Source organism: Protopterus annectens, chromosome 2.part2 (assembly GCF_019279795.1).
Source record: "Protopterus annectens isolate FY-2018-M chromosome 2.part2, PAN1.0, whole genome shotgun sequence".
Classification (NCBI taxonomy): domain Eukaryota; kingdom Metazoa; phylum Chordata; order Ceratodontiformes; family Protopteridae; genus Protopterus; species Protopterus annectens.
In genome coordinates this window covers 8,996,627-9,012,031 of record NC_056730.1, presented here as the reverse complement: position 1 = coordinate 9,012,031, position 15,405 = coordinate 8,996,627, and the positions used below count along the sequence as shown (strand labels likewise).

Here is a 15,405-nt window from a genome sequence, read left to right as displayed (position 1 = left end):
CTGAAGCCATGGACAGAAATTTATTGTTTTTTGTGCCTCTTTCTTGACCTTTCTAAAGCATTCGATACTTTATAGGGACGGCCATTGGGTAGGACGTAGGAGTATTCCATTAGTTAGCACAGTTTGATATCTAAGCTCTGTCCTACGTGGGCCTGTCACAAGTAAGCATGGACGGCAATATGTACTAGAGCAAAGAGCACAGCCATTGGTGGCTAATCTATGACCCAGTGCTGCTCCCTAATTTGGTACTCCTCAGGAACAAATAAAAAAAAAAAGTCCAAAGATCTTTTACCCAGTCTGGCTCTCACCTCCTTCATAAAGAGGGCCAGGTCCCCTATGCATCGAGGAGCTAAAAAAAGGCTTCTTCTGCTTTAAAACAAAACTCTAGCAAGTACTGTAGCAAGCCACCTCAACTTATACCACACATAAAGCACTGAAGCAAACACTGCAGTCCTAACAGAAGAGAAAAGCAGCATCAGGGTTCATTTCCATAATGCTAGTATGGAAATGAGTGCTGATATTGTACTACCAGTTGACTGGTGTGTGCAGATCACACACCCTAAAAGCTTGTGCCAAGGCCAGTTGTCCCCGTTGTCCCACCCTAGGGATGTTTCTGCCAACTAATCTTCATAATCATTAGGTACTTCTTGTACCCAAGGACATCTTTTGAGCTATCACTTCTACAAGCCTCTCATTTATGTCACTCTTGTAAAAATCATTTATTAAACCCCATATAGAATTTGTATGCTCCTTCTCTTAATGCAGATTTAAACACATGAGAAAGCTTGAACTTGACCAATACAATTTCCACAAGAAACTGTCAGTGCGCAGTGTCTCTCATTTAAGGAGATAGTAGTTAGGTTGCATCTGTCCTTGGTTAGTTACACGCTGTTTTGGTAGAAGTGTTCATAATTTATAAATTCCTTCACAGTGAAATCCTAAGAAATACATGGGGAAACAAATTTCTTATCCATGGTAATTCATATGGAAACAACCAACATTTGAAAAAGGTCAAGCATTTCAGAAGCATTCAAGGAAAACTGTATGATCAGATCATCTAGACTTTGGAATAAACTCGTAGTTTCAGTGAGGCAAGTGGCATTTGTTAGAAATTTTAAACTTAGTTTGGGTAGGAGTTTTGACCTTGACATTTTGGGATGCAGACTCCTCAGCAGCATCTTGTGAGATTCTGCCTTTGCTACTGCTCAGCTTAGCTTTGTAATACTGTCTTCTTGTCCAACTTCTAGTAACCATGTTCCTTTTATTTTATTACCTTATCACTTTGTACAGATGGTAAGTTCAGGTAACCCTTGCTGATGTTTGTCTCGCCCTCATTATTCCAATTGGAGGGAGGGTCTTTGGATCTAGGTATCCCTGTTGCGTAGACAGATAAAGATAGTGAGAACTTCATTTGGTGTAGCTCCTCTCTTGATGCCTTCTGCTTTAATAAGACTCTCAGTCTTATAAAACCCATTATGATTGGTCTTGTTGCTTCTTGCGCCTTCTTGTCAGGCAGCTCAAATGGTGTAGTGGTACATTGCTCTGACTATAGTTTACAGGGTCGTGGGTTTGAGACTTGGCAGAGCTGATTATTTTTTCCTACAGGTCAGATGGCGTAGAGGTACAGTACATTGCTGATTGTAGAAATGGCTAAACTAATGTGTATTATCCATGTCATTTATCCAAAGAAAGCAGATGCCTTCTGCAGTTGCCTAGAGAGGTGGAGTCACATTCTACCAAAGCATTTTAGAACATATTCCTTTTTGAACTCCTCTATCCATCATAGGTTCTAGAGATGACCCTTTAATCCTGCCAGCCCTTCTCCTCTGTAAACTGTGGCACCTTATTTATCTGTCTCACCTTTCCCAGCTCCAGCCCTCCTTTATGAACCCTACACTGGAAAAGTCAGCAGAGCTTCTTGATTCTTGGGTGAGGGAGTTTCTTAACAGACCCTTATGATGATTTCCTGAGTGGGATTTTCTATAGCTCACAGTATGTTTGTGGGTACTGATCCTGTAGACAGGGTAAAAGTTCAGGAATTTGCTGGTACTAAATGTCATGCCTCTAGCAAGCCATTCTGGATGTCCCGTTTAATGTGTTATCTTGTTTGAGTAGGTTCCCAAGTACAGAGATGAAGATCTTCAGAAGATGAGACAAATGATCAGTGTTGTCAATTTTCATTCATTCCTCAACAATTGGGTTTGGATCCAGCCCTTGGATCTGGCTCAGCCATTATTTTCAACTCACGGCTACTGAAAATTCTCTAGCTCCTCCCTTACACACAATGCTGTATCCCTAATGTCTTCAAGTCACATTTGCCACCTTCGCAAAAGGACAAGGACATGGTCGCTGTGAGCTCTCGAGCATATATTTTGGCTTTTTCAGAGAAGTAATTTTATCTGATCTAATATAACTTACTTTCTTCCTAAAATTATATTTTTTTTATATTTTTCATTTCCTCCCTACCTACATCCGTGTAATTCTTAATTACCATAGTTGCCATTATTTCCTCTTTCCCTTTTTACACTGTATAGTGTATCTCCGATTACCACCACTGCTACTTCCCCTCCCTTTTCTCTCTTTTTTAACTATTGTTAGTAAAAATAAATAAATAAATGTTTCTCTTTCTCTTTTCTGTTGTTCTGATAGATTACAGAACATGGCAGAAAAACCTTCAGGATTTAAAAAAAAAATTTGGAAAATGTGGTCAGAAACTTCCTCTATCAGATGCCCTGACCATCTCAAGGTGGATTGCTGTATTTGCAAGTCATTTAACCTAAGGACGATTGTAGACTGCAAGAACATATTAATTTTGAAATGTCTGTTTCCGTTGACCTTTTCGGAGGCTTTACCTGGGGTTCAACCCCCTAGATCTGACACCAAGAAGCTAAGAAAGAGGCCATGTTGCCTCCTCAACTCCTTTTTCTTGGATCTAATGTCAAATCCACCCCACAAGAAGACCAAGAAGTTGGATCCAATGCATTCGGGTTATGACAGGCCAGTATCAGATGCTAGTTCTGCTTCCTCGGATCCAGTGACCTTGGATCCGAAGCCCCTCCCCCATACAAGATATGTATCCTCCTTGGATCAGGTGCCTTTTAGAGGATGCTTATACTTTACAAAAGATATGTTTGTGCAGGACATTATTTTACACATTATTTATTTCCCTTTTCCCTACCACCTCCACCTGCAAGAACAAATTATTTTTTTTTTCATGATGATCCACCCAGTTAGAGAAAAGTAGCAGCAACAGAAATAGAAAAACTGCTAGAAAAGAGTAATCCAAGAGGTCCCACCTGACCAAATAGAATCCAGAACTTACTCAAGATTCTTTTTTAGTGCCAAAGAGAACAGGGGACTGCAGACCAATTTTGGATCTCAGCAGTCTGAACAGGTCGGTTCAGCACACCAAGTTCTGGATGATCATGGTTCAGTCAATTCTGCTGTTCTTATCCAGGGACAACTGGATGTGCTCGATAAACCTTCAGGATGTGTACTATCACATAAAAATGAACAGACAATTCAAAACATACTTATGCTTCCAACTGGGAGACAGTCATTACCAATTCAGAGCCTTGCTCTTTGGCCTCAACACAGCCCCCAGGGTGATCATCAAACGCATGGCAGTGTTAGCAACTCATGTGAGACTGCAGGGATTCTGAATGTTTCTGTACTTGGACAGCTGTCTCATAACTGCTCAGTCCAAGCATCTGCAGATGAGGGCTTGGGACCAGGTACTCCAGACTTGCTCCCTTCTGGGGATTACCATAAATTACAACAAATCTCAGCTAGAGCCATCTCAGACATTGGAGTTCATAGGAGCGATTTTTAACACAGTATCCATGACACTCTCTCATCCTTTTCTAAGAGTAAAGACTATCTGAGTCTAAGTCAGAAAGATAATCCAAAAATCTGTCAATTTCAGCCAGATTGATTCTACCAGCCTTGGGATCAATGTCCGCAGCAATAGTTCTAGTTCCACTAGCAAGATTTCATATGCAGATTCTTCAGTGGATGTTAGCAACTCAGTGGTCCATTCTTCATCACCATATGTCCAGTCAGACAAGAATTACCCAAGCGTGCAAACGATACCTTTGGTGGTGGTGGATCCACTCAGATCAGATTCTACATGGCTGTCCTTTCATTCTCTCTCAGCCCAAGTTCATAGTGACTGTGACAATGTCAGGTATTGCCAGCTGTGCTAGGAGAGAAGTAGGGCAGTGGATGTGTAACATATGCCGGCATAGCTAGCTGGCGTTTTGTAAAGAATTATATGTCATTTGTATATCAAACTAATTTGTATAGGTGCTTGTGTTGAAAATGTATTTGTAAAGTTGGTTGTGTTAAAAATGTACCAAAAGTGGGTCCTGCTGGACAGAAAAAGAAATACACCTGTATGTCAGACTGTACTGTAACTGTTGGAAGTAATATATTATAACAGAGAATACTGGAAGAGAAAAGGTTAATCTCAGTCTAGCTAACTTTGAAAAATAGTCTATAATTAAATTACGTGGAAGGCCATAAAGATTATAGCTTACAGTTTTGATGTATATGAAAACAAGGAGTAGGACTCCTGCTGTATTGCTCTTAGCACTAATTGCTAGCCTGGAAGGGTGGAAGTGTTAAAATGGTTTTATGGCTTCAGGTGCTATAACACATCTTAGCAAAGCTCTGTGTGTGTGAGATTCTGGTTCAGTTTCCAGGAAGGGGGGGGGGTAGTATGGGAACCAGAATTCAGATTACTACATGTATGTGATGTCATTCTATAATCCAGCACTGAAATGATGTTTTAATACTAGTTGAGACAGAAGTCTCAGGGCAATCTGTTTTTGAAACCAGACATAGAAGGATCACTCACCTACATCATCTTGCCTTGCTTTAATAAGTAACCAGGGAATAGTAATTGATCAGTCAAGAAATTATATTGACGTTTGACACTGTTTTTCTTTGTGTGAATCTGTTCATCTGTGTTGTTTTATTATTTCCTGTGATTGAAACTCTGGTGTTTATTGCAAATAGATATTTAGTATTTTCATGTTCTTTTATTATTTATTATTAAATATATTTACTGTCCATTGTGGCTAGTCCTTTAGAGAATATGTTAACTTTTGAGAGTACTTATATTTATTTGGTGATACTGTGGCCACTTCTGAAAGCCTTACTGCATTGGTCAAAACACTACCATTTGTATTAGTATTAATTTCACTCAGTATAATTGGATACCCTTTTAAGAGCCTTAGAGTAGGTGGCTTTGGAGTGTCTGGTGGCAGTAATTACCTTATAGTCTGGGCAAAGGGAAGAAGAGAAAATAAATCTGTGCCAGCCTTTTTTTAGGTGTGTGTGTGTGTGTGTGTGTGTGTGCAAATCAAATCTCAGAGTTTGTGTCAGCTACTTGGAGCAGGGACACAGAGAGGGTGTTTGAGGACTTGGCTTGGACACTCGGCTGAGAACTCAACTCTACAGCTGTGTCAGTGGGGACTCTTACTGGGGGCCTGGAGAGAAAGAGAGAGAGGGAAACCCATTCCCCGGACTGTGTGCGTTCCCTGTGTGCTCTTAAGGAAAATTGTGCTTGATGCAGAGAGCTGCATGTGGAAATAATGTATGTATCTATCCTTGTTCCAAGTGAATGTCCCTCACCGGTGTCATTGGTGAGGATTCAGGCTCCTTGATTACTGGGGCAGAGGAGGGGATGTCACAGTGACCACTGACGCATCCCAGATTGGGTGGGGGGGGCACTTCCTGGGAAAAACAGTTCAAGGTACATGGACCCCCAAAGAGGCCAGCTTGCATATCAATGATTTGGAAATGAGAGCAGTGCTCTTAGCATTACAGGCTTTCCAAGACTGTCTCCCTTTCAGGACAATTGCAGTTCAGACAGACAAAATGTCCGTGGTGTGGTACATCAACAAACAAGGAGGAACCAGATCTTAACCTTTTGTCAAGAAGCTCTCAGAGTTTGGTAGTGCGCGAACTGTTCCAATCAATTTCTGATTAGCAATGCACTTTAGTCACGGGAGACGCTCACCTACATGATTGGCCCTCCCGTCTTCTCTATGCATACCAAATGATTGGCCTCCCAGTCTTCTCTGTATGCGTACCCCCCAACTCCCTTAATCCCCAAATTTTTACAGAAAGCATCCCGGTTGAAGAGCAAAGTCATCCTCATTGCCCCTTGCTGGCCTCACCAAATTTAGTTCCTCTTTCTTTGTCCTCATCTAGTCTACCGTCATTGGATTCTGGATTGAATTCCAGACCTTCTGTCTCTCCCAGCAGACATGATTCACTCAGATATCTCAAACCTAAAACTGACTGCATGGTTTCTCCACTTCCATTGATAACCAGACAACATACACTATTATCCCCTATTCTTCATATATTTTTATCTTCCCACAAAACTTCCACATGAAAACTTTACAGAGGCAAATGGAAAAGATTTGTTGTTGGGGCGCAACAGAAACATATTGACCCTTTTTCAACACCAGTGCATAGTGTCCTTGAATTTTTAGCAACAATTTTCAGTGAAAGAGACAGTTCCTCAATTATTAAAGTACAACTAGTCGCCATCTGTAATATTCATATAGGGATTGAAAACTCCTCCTTGGCTGTGTCTAAACTTTGTAAGGTCTTTTTTAAAAGGTGCACTTCTTTTCCAACCTGTATAAGGATCCAACTCCACAATAAGACTTGAATTTAGTTTTACATGCTTTAATTTATTCCCCCTTCAAACTGGCAGCATAGTGTCAGCTAAAGTTTTTGAACGGGAAAACTATATTTTTGGTAACCATCACATCTGCTAGAAGACTGTTAGAACTTCAAGCATTGTTTGCTAAATCTCCTTACTTAATATTTCACAAGAGTAGGGTAGCTTTACTAGCAAATTCTTTCATCCTACGGTGATGTCAGAATCCAACATCAACCAATCTATTAATCTTCCAGTCTAGACTTCTTTCCAAATTTTACAAAGATGAATATATGTTACACTTACTGGATGTGGATAGACAGTTACGTTTTTATTTACATAAAACAAAGGATTTCAGAAAACTGGATAAATTATTTGTCTGCGTTGCAGATACCAAATTAGGCAAGTCAGTTACTAAAGTAAATTAGCCAGATGGCTGACTGATTGTATTTCTTTTGTCTATAACAAATCGGTCCTTTCCTTCCCATAACCTGTTAGAGCCCATTCAGCCAGGTCCGTGGCAACATTGTCAATAATTTTATCCAATGTTTCCATGGATGATATATGTGCGGCTACTACTTGGGCTAATCCTCATACCATTATTACCCATTACAAATTGGATCTGGCCTCAAGGGGAAGGGCAGCTTTCAGCTCAACTGTGCTCAGAATTATCCTTCCTTAGAATCCTCCCAGGATTTCAGGTAGCTGGGGACTCTGTCCCAATTATTGAGGAACGTATGAAAATTGACATCATCAGATAAAGAACTTAAGTATTCACCATAATGTTCCATTTGTGTTGTCCATTTTCATTCTTTATCAACTCCTCTCCCACCAACCCCCGACCTTTACACTATTGACTTCTGAAAGAATGAAACTTTATAAGAGAACCACTAATGTCCTTCTGTTCATATGCTGCAGTATTCATAACATGAGGGAGTCTGCCTCTGGCTGACTTATATTTCCAGCCAGTATACCAAAGTCCAAAAGCTACTGCAAGGTAAGTGAGACGGAGCGTATACCGGCCATAAACAGACATTGGGTATAAAGCAGATGTCAGCACATACCTACCTCAAAACCTGTCCGACTGCCAGCTCTGGTCGTCACTCACCAGTGAACTCGCCTTTGTGCTTCAGGTAAGTATCCCATAGGGTTTTTTTTTTCTTTTTCTTTTGGCTACTATGTTGTTTTTTTCTTGAGTGCATTTCAGCTAGGAAGGGCAAATGTCAGTGTGGAAGGCAGATTCCATGTAAAGACTCCCACGAGCTTTGTTTAGGCCCAGACCACGATCACACATCCTGCGATATCTGCAAGGCCTTTGTTTCTAAAACCTTCTGTAGTTGTCTAGCATACCTTAGGTTATATTTGGAGAATCAGCGCCTTAAGCACTTAACTTGAGGCATGGAACTGACATTGGGCTCTTCAGAAGAGCCGAACTCAAGAAGGCCAGGAAGCCTCAGCCTGACCCTACAGCTGGTCCCTCTACTCCAGGCATCCCTCCTGAGGCTAATGAAGTCCTGGAGACTGCTTTGGAATCTGCAGAGCTGCCTTCAACGGGTTCCTCAGTCGGTCATCGAAGCAGTCAAGGAATTTGTAGGCACATCCCAGAGGGATTCTCAGTTGTCCAATTTGGGCACTGGGGGGGAGGGCAATGGCTGGTTATCTCTGAAGGCCAGTGCGGTGTGACGCAGATTGTGGTTCATGAGGATGTTCTTAGGGATGTTGTGGAATGCCTCCTGACATCAGACCCTTCTTCCTTTCATCACCTGGCTTCTGAGGCTCCAAAGAAGAAGAAGCTAAAAACTAAACATATTTCCCCAGCTCCTCAGGACCATGCTTCAGATCAAACTCCTGACTGGCCTCTTTAATGCTTTCATGGCCCTCCACCAGACATCAGAATCTTCTTTTCCAGCATAGGCCCTTTCTCCTTCTCCTTCTACTCCTTTGAAGAAGCCTGCAGAGGATGTCTCTTCTGAAGAAGAAGATTCATTGCCTCTCCTCTGGGATGTTCTTTGTTGGCAGGTTGCCCTCAGTCGGCTTGAATAATAAAGTCTTGGGTCCTGCGTCGGTTGCTGTCTCCTCTTCCATGACATCAGGTCGTCAGGGCTATAAAACATGCAGCTGATACCATTTTAGTCTGTCTTTCTTGCCGTGCGGTGCCCGAAGTAGAAGCAGTTCACAAGTGACGGTCGTCCGACTCCTGAAATTTTCATTTTCGAGTTTCAGAACCGAAGTCTTCAAACTAAAGCTAAGTACCCCGTTGGGGAAACTTTTTCTTGCTCCTTACTGATGTCAGTAAAAGTTAATAATTGCATTACTTGTGGGAAGCAAATACCTCATAAGGATTTTCATTTGTACTGTATTCCTTGCCTAGGCCCTGATCACAACGTGCCTTGCTGTCAGTTTTGTGCTAAATTTAACCAACACACCATTAAGCGTCGGTATATTTTTGCTTCTAAATATTTTGGTTTAAGATTCAACTACCCTGAAATGTAGTCGGTTAGCAATCCGACTACCTGAGTTCACAAAAAATGCAAGGAAAAAGACAGAGACAGGCCATCGAGGTCCAAAACCGATGACGAAGCTTCTCCTAGGCCAGTCGCCGGTTCGCCGGTACTCAGTGAGGCGCTTTCGCAGCCCCTGATACCCAATATTTTTGAGTCGCAGGCCTCTAACGAGAACCATTCGGAGTCTGGTATGCCACGAGATTTGCAAAGTATTGAAACCGCGGATGTCTCTCCCTTGGATGGGTCCGGAGCCGCTTAGCAGGCACTTGCTTCTGAGGGTGTTTTCAGGCCTCAACATTTTTATATTAAACCGACGCCATCAGCAACAACAAGATCAAAATCAACTTTAATGTCTAAAAAACCGATGCATGAGCCACGTGCTAAGGCCCCTATGCCTAAAAAACAAATTATCAAAATGGCTGAGGATTTAATTACCTTGATCAGTGGTTCCCACCCCCCACCCCCACCCCCACCCCCGCTAAGAGGTCTAGGCAAGGCACTGATTATGATTCTTTAGATCAGGTTTCCATTTCTTCTGATTCCTCTTCTGATCAAGAATTTTCTATTCCACCTTATGAGGACTATGATGCAGAGGAGTCCATGCCATCTGCATCTCCTCCTGAGGATTATTCTTTCGGAGAGACTTTGCATACCTTAAGGGAACATTTTCACTGGGAGAGTCAGGACTTCTCTGAATCCAAAAAGCAGCTTAGGGAATTCCTTCTTCTACCTCAGCATAAGCCTTTAGCAACACCTCCTGTATTAGACATTGTTGATGATGTGTTCTCGGAATCAAGCATGGCTCCTGATTCCCTGCCTCCGGCTGCTAGTAAGCCAGACAGATATTATAGGGTTCCTGACTCCCACAAATTTCTTTTCAAAAATCCTGCTGCTGATCCTGAGACTATTTCTCAGGGTCCCAAGGGTGTTAAGGCTTCTACAGCCAAAAATCCTACCCCTTCTGATAGAGATTCCAGGGCACTGTATAGATGGGGTAAGAAGGTTTATACGTCTGCAACCTTGGCAGTCAGGAATTTAAACTGCCAGTTTCATATGCTTAAATATCAACAGCATGTTATGGACTTACTGAAACAGAAAATTATGTTGATTTCTGATTGTGTGGAAAATAGAGTTACAGGATTTATTGCATTCAGCAGAACAGGTTGGAAAGCATACTTTGCAATGTGGTTTTGATTCTTTGGAGGCCTCTTGTAGGGCCGCTGTTACTGGATCTGTGATAAGAAGGCATGCCTGGCTGAAGGAGCAAAATCTGCCAGATCATGTTAAAGCTAAATTGCTGGATGCCCCTTTGCAGCATGATACTTTGTTTGGTAATAAGGCAGAAGAAATATTAAAGAAAATGGAAGACAAAGCTAAATCTATGCAAACTGTAAAAGATTTCTTGCAAGTGCAGCCACCCAGGTTCAGTAGGCACTGGCCTACTAAAAATTGGTCCTTTCCTGTGTCCAACAGAGCCACTCAGGGCAAACCCAGGCACTCAAAAGGCTCCAGATATTAATCACAGGGATCTTACAGGTCAAAGCAATGGGGTGCCTTCACCTCCAAATCTGGAGGTAACAAAGCACAACCCTACAGTAAGCAGTCTCAATGACTTCCCTCTACCATCTCCAAGCACGTATCTTTTGGCAGCCCCCTTATGGGGAAAACTAGCACTTCATGCTCAAAATTGGCAGTTAATTACCCAGGACAAGTGGGTATTAAACATAGTATCCCAGGGGTACAGATTTCATTTCCATACTTTGCCAATTCCAAACGGATGGCCGGATCTGCCACAAAACCAGTGGGCAGAGGCCCAGAAACAAGTCATGTCCCTCATGGATGTGGGGGCTATTCAACCAGTACCAGAAAAGGAAAAAGGACAAGGATTTTATTCAAGACTTTTCCTGGTACCCAGAAAAGACAATTCATGGCATCCAATACTGGCCTTGTCGATTCTGAACACATTCCTAGACATTCCAAAATTCAAAATGCTGACTTTACAACAGCTTCTGCCTATGCTAGGCAGGAATGCTTGTTTAGTAACTCTAGACTTAAAAGAGGCATACCTGCATATCCCAATAAGGGAATCTTGCAGAAGATACCTCTGCTTCAAAGCAGGTTTTTTGCATTACCAATTCTCTGCACTGCCCGTTGGCTTATCTGTGCACCCAGGGTCTTTACAAAGTGCCTGGCACCAGTAATTGCATTCTGCAGACAAAGAAACATTCAAATTTATCCTTATCTGGACGATTTTCTCATTCAGGCAGAGGACAGGGACACTCTTCTTCAACATCTGGTGTTTGTAAAAAGGCTTCTAGCATGCCTAGAGTACACCATAAATGAAAAGAAATCACAACTGGTACCCTCTCAAATAATTACTTTCCTGGGTGCAAGCTTGAATACAACTGCCCAGATGGCTTACCTCACGCCAGACAAACAAATTCAGTTGACAACATACTTCAAACAAATGGCAACAAAAACCCAGTTATCTGCAAGACAAATTCTGCAGGTTTTGGGGTTCATGGCATCCTGCATTCTCCTAATTCCACATGCGAGACTGTATGTGAGGAAACTTCAATGGTACCTAAAAAGTTTAAGGAGTCAACATTGTCACAGTCTGGAAACGATGATTCCTCTCATTCCCTGCCTACAACAGGAGTTTCTTTGGTGGGCAGATGCATGTCACCAAAACAAAGGACTGTCATTCACTCTACCCCCTGCCACCCAAACCCTAACTACAGACACATCAGACTATGCTTGGGGGGCCCACTTGGCAGGGAGATGCATTCAGGGCAAATGGAGCCCAAACCAAATGCATCTGCATATCAACCAGAAAGAAATGCTAGCTGTTCAGAATGCTCTGGCAGCCTTCAAGGACTTAGTTCATCCAGGACAACTACTGATAAAGACGGACAACACCACAGTTATGTGGTACATAAACAAGCAGGGGGGTACCCATTCCTACCCCCTTTGCAGACTAGCCATGGCCTTGTGGAACACAGCCTTGACTTACCAAATACATCTTCAAGCTCAATTCCCTGCCAGGAAAGCAAAATACTCTGGCAGACAACCTAAGCAGAAATCTTATGGACCCGCATGAATGGAAACTGGATCTGCAAATCTTCAGCTTGTTAACACAGAAATAGGGAAGCCCAGACATAGATCTATTTGCCTCTTCCCAAAACTATCAGTTGGACACATTCTGCACAAGAACTCATCACAAAAAAGCATGGAAATTGGATGCTGTATCCTTCAGCTGGAAAAACCTATCAGTCTGTGCCAATCTTATGGACCCGCATGAATGGAAACTGGATCTGCAAATCTTCAGCTTGTTAACACAGAAATAGGGAAGCCCAGACATAGATCTATTTGCCTCTTCCCAAAACTATCAGTTGGACAAATTCTGCACAAGAACTCATCACAAAAAAGCATGGAAATTGGATGCTGTATCCTTCAGCTGGAAAAACCTATCAGTCTGTGCCTTTCTCCCCCTGCCTCTACTCGCCAAGGTCTTACTAAAAGTCAGACAGGAAAAAACAAAAATAATTCTAATTGCTCCAGACTATCCTCGCCAACACTGGTACTCGCTTCTAAGGAATATGTCACACCTTCCTCCGTGGTGCTTGCCTCAAACACCTCATCTACTGTCTCAGCTGAACTATCAAATTCTGCACACTCGGCTCCAAACTCTGAATCTTGCAGCATGGCTAATCAATTAACTATTCAATCCACATCTCTCAGTAAACCTGTGATGGATGTCATTTTGGAAGCCAGAAGGCCTAGTACTAGAAAATCATATGCTGATAAATGGAAGAGATTCTGTGCTTGGAACCAAGCATAAGGAATAGACACAGCAAAGCCCAATATTCCTCAGATTTTACAATACTTAACTGAGATGCTTGACAAGGGCCTATCTTTTTCTTCAATAAAAATCCATGCCTCTGCCATCTCGGCTCATTACAACACAGAGCCTCCTCTCTTTTCTCATCCACTGCTAAAACAGTATCTCAGAGGGGCCAAAAATTTAAGTCCTCCCAGGAGAGCACCAACTCCTGCATGGGACCTCAATTTTGTGCTGGAAAAACTCACCCTGCCTCCTTTTGAACTAGCAGCTACTGCGGATATAAAATTTCTATCTTGGAAGACAGCTTTTCTTTTGGCAGTCACTTCAGCTAGAAGGGTTTCAGAGCTACAGGCTCTCATGGCAGTGGAGCCTTTCATTATATTTTACCCGGACAGGGTGGCCCTCAGGACCAATCCTTCTTTTATGCCTAAGGTGGTATCCAGTGTGGCTCTTAACCAGACCATTCACCTGCCAACATTTTTCCCAAATCCGCAGAACAACGGGGAGCAGATTCTGCATTCATTGGATGTACACAGACAACTAAGATTCTACTTAAACAGGACAAAATCTCTAAGAAAGTCTGAGCAACTACTGGTAGCATTTGCTGCAGGATCAGAGGGGAAGGCTATTTCAAAGCAGACTATTTCTAAATGGATAAGCCACTGCATTCGTTTCTGCAATTTGCACCATGGTAAACCTGTGCCCAAGGGGATCAGATCCCATTCCACCAGGGTTGCCTCTGCTTCAGCAGCTTTTTTCAGAGGGGTCCCAACCAAAGACATTCTAGAAGCTGCTACTTGGAGCTCTGTTTATACGTTTACAAAGCATTACCATTTACCTGTCTTCTCTAAATCCAGGGCAGGCTTTGCCACTGCAGTCCTGCAAGGCCTTATAGCTGCTGCTAATGCTTTTTAGTTCCATCCTCCCATCCATAGCTTTGGGATTCTACCCAAATGTAATGACTGCAACAGTGAAACACGAAGCACATAGTACAGTTCTGTACACTTACCATAAATGTAGATGTTCGAGTGTATCCACTGTTGCAGTCCAGGTTACCCACCTGCCATCTCCCATTCTATACCTTTTCTTTCCTTCACTATACTCAGAAGCCTTTGCGGTGTATTTGCTTTTAGTTGAAGGTAAATTTTATGTTTCTAAGGTGCATTTATATATTTGCAGTTTATTGATATATTTTTGCTCCCCATTTGGGGGGCACCTGACATCTGGCACAAGAAAAACTGATTAAAATGGCGTCGGCTGCATGTTTTATACCCCTGACGACCTGACATCATGGAAGAGGAGACATCAACCGATGCAGGACCCAAGACTTTGTTATTCAGGCCGACTGAGGGGAACCTGCCAGCAGATTACCCAAATGTAATGACTGCAACAGTGAATACTCTAGAACATCTACATTTATGGTAAGTGTACACAACTGTACTTTATGCCTCTCCAGGGGAGGAATCTAATGGTACAGATTCCCATAGGGAAGATATTTCCTTTGGAGACCATTTTGAAGATGAAGGACTTTTTTAAGTGGGATTGCTGCCAGGTTTCTGAGATTCAAAAGAGGTACTATGACCTCCTACAGATGGAATCCCCCCTTCAGCCATCCCTCCAGTCCTGCCAGCCTTCTTCGATGCCTTTACTGCCGCTTCCGAGGGCCCATATTCCCAGCTTTCAGCCCCCAAGTGCCCTGACAGATTTTACAGGGTGCCTGAAGATGCCAAGTTCCTTTTTAAGGCACCCTCGGCTGACACAGCTACTACATTAGTGGCAGCAGATAAAGCTTCCAAACTTTTATCCTACACCTCCCTGCTTCCCTCTGATAAGGAAAGCAAGGTTATGGAGAGGCTGGGGGGAAAAGTGTATAATTGTGCAACCTTGGCCTTTAGAGTAATGAATTATCAGACTCACATGGCCAAGTATTCCCTGGCTCTTTTGACGGATGCAGTGAAACTCTTGTCAGAGCTTCCAGATTCTCCTAACAAAGCCAAGCTTTGTAGCATTCTTAATTCCTGTTTCCAGGTTACTAGGCACTCCATAAAATGCAGTTATGATGCAGTGGAGGCTTCAACTGGGGCTACAGCTACAGGGTCTGTCCTGACTTGGTATTCATGGCTTAGATTACAACCCATACCAGATGATATCAAAGCTGATGCCCCACTGGACAGCAAAGCCTTATTTGGCACTACAGCTGCAGAGCTTTTTAAAACTCTTCAGGAAAAGAGGAAGGAACTCCAGGATTTAAAACACATATTTGTCTCTCCTGTCCCCTGCTTCCAGAGAAACTGTCCAGCCAGAACCACCTTTGTTAGGAAGGCAACTAAGTCTCTCCCACCAAAAGGTAAAAGGGATGCTAGCAGACAGGCTCCTTC

At 42.6% G+C, this 15,405-nt stretch overlaps 1 protein-coding gene across 3 annotated transcripts in view; it reads left to right on the top strand.

Moving 5' to 3' along the window:
* The window catches only part of WDR41 (WD repeat domain 41), a 1,028,182-nt gene that overhangs the window by 784,269 nt on the left and 228,508 nt on the right, over positions 1 to 15,405 (top strand). The window lies entirely within an intron of this gene.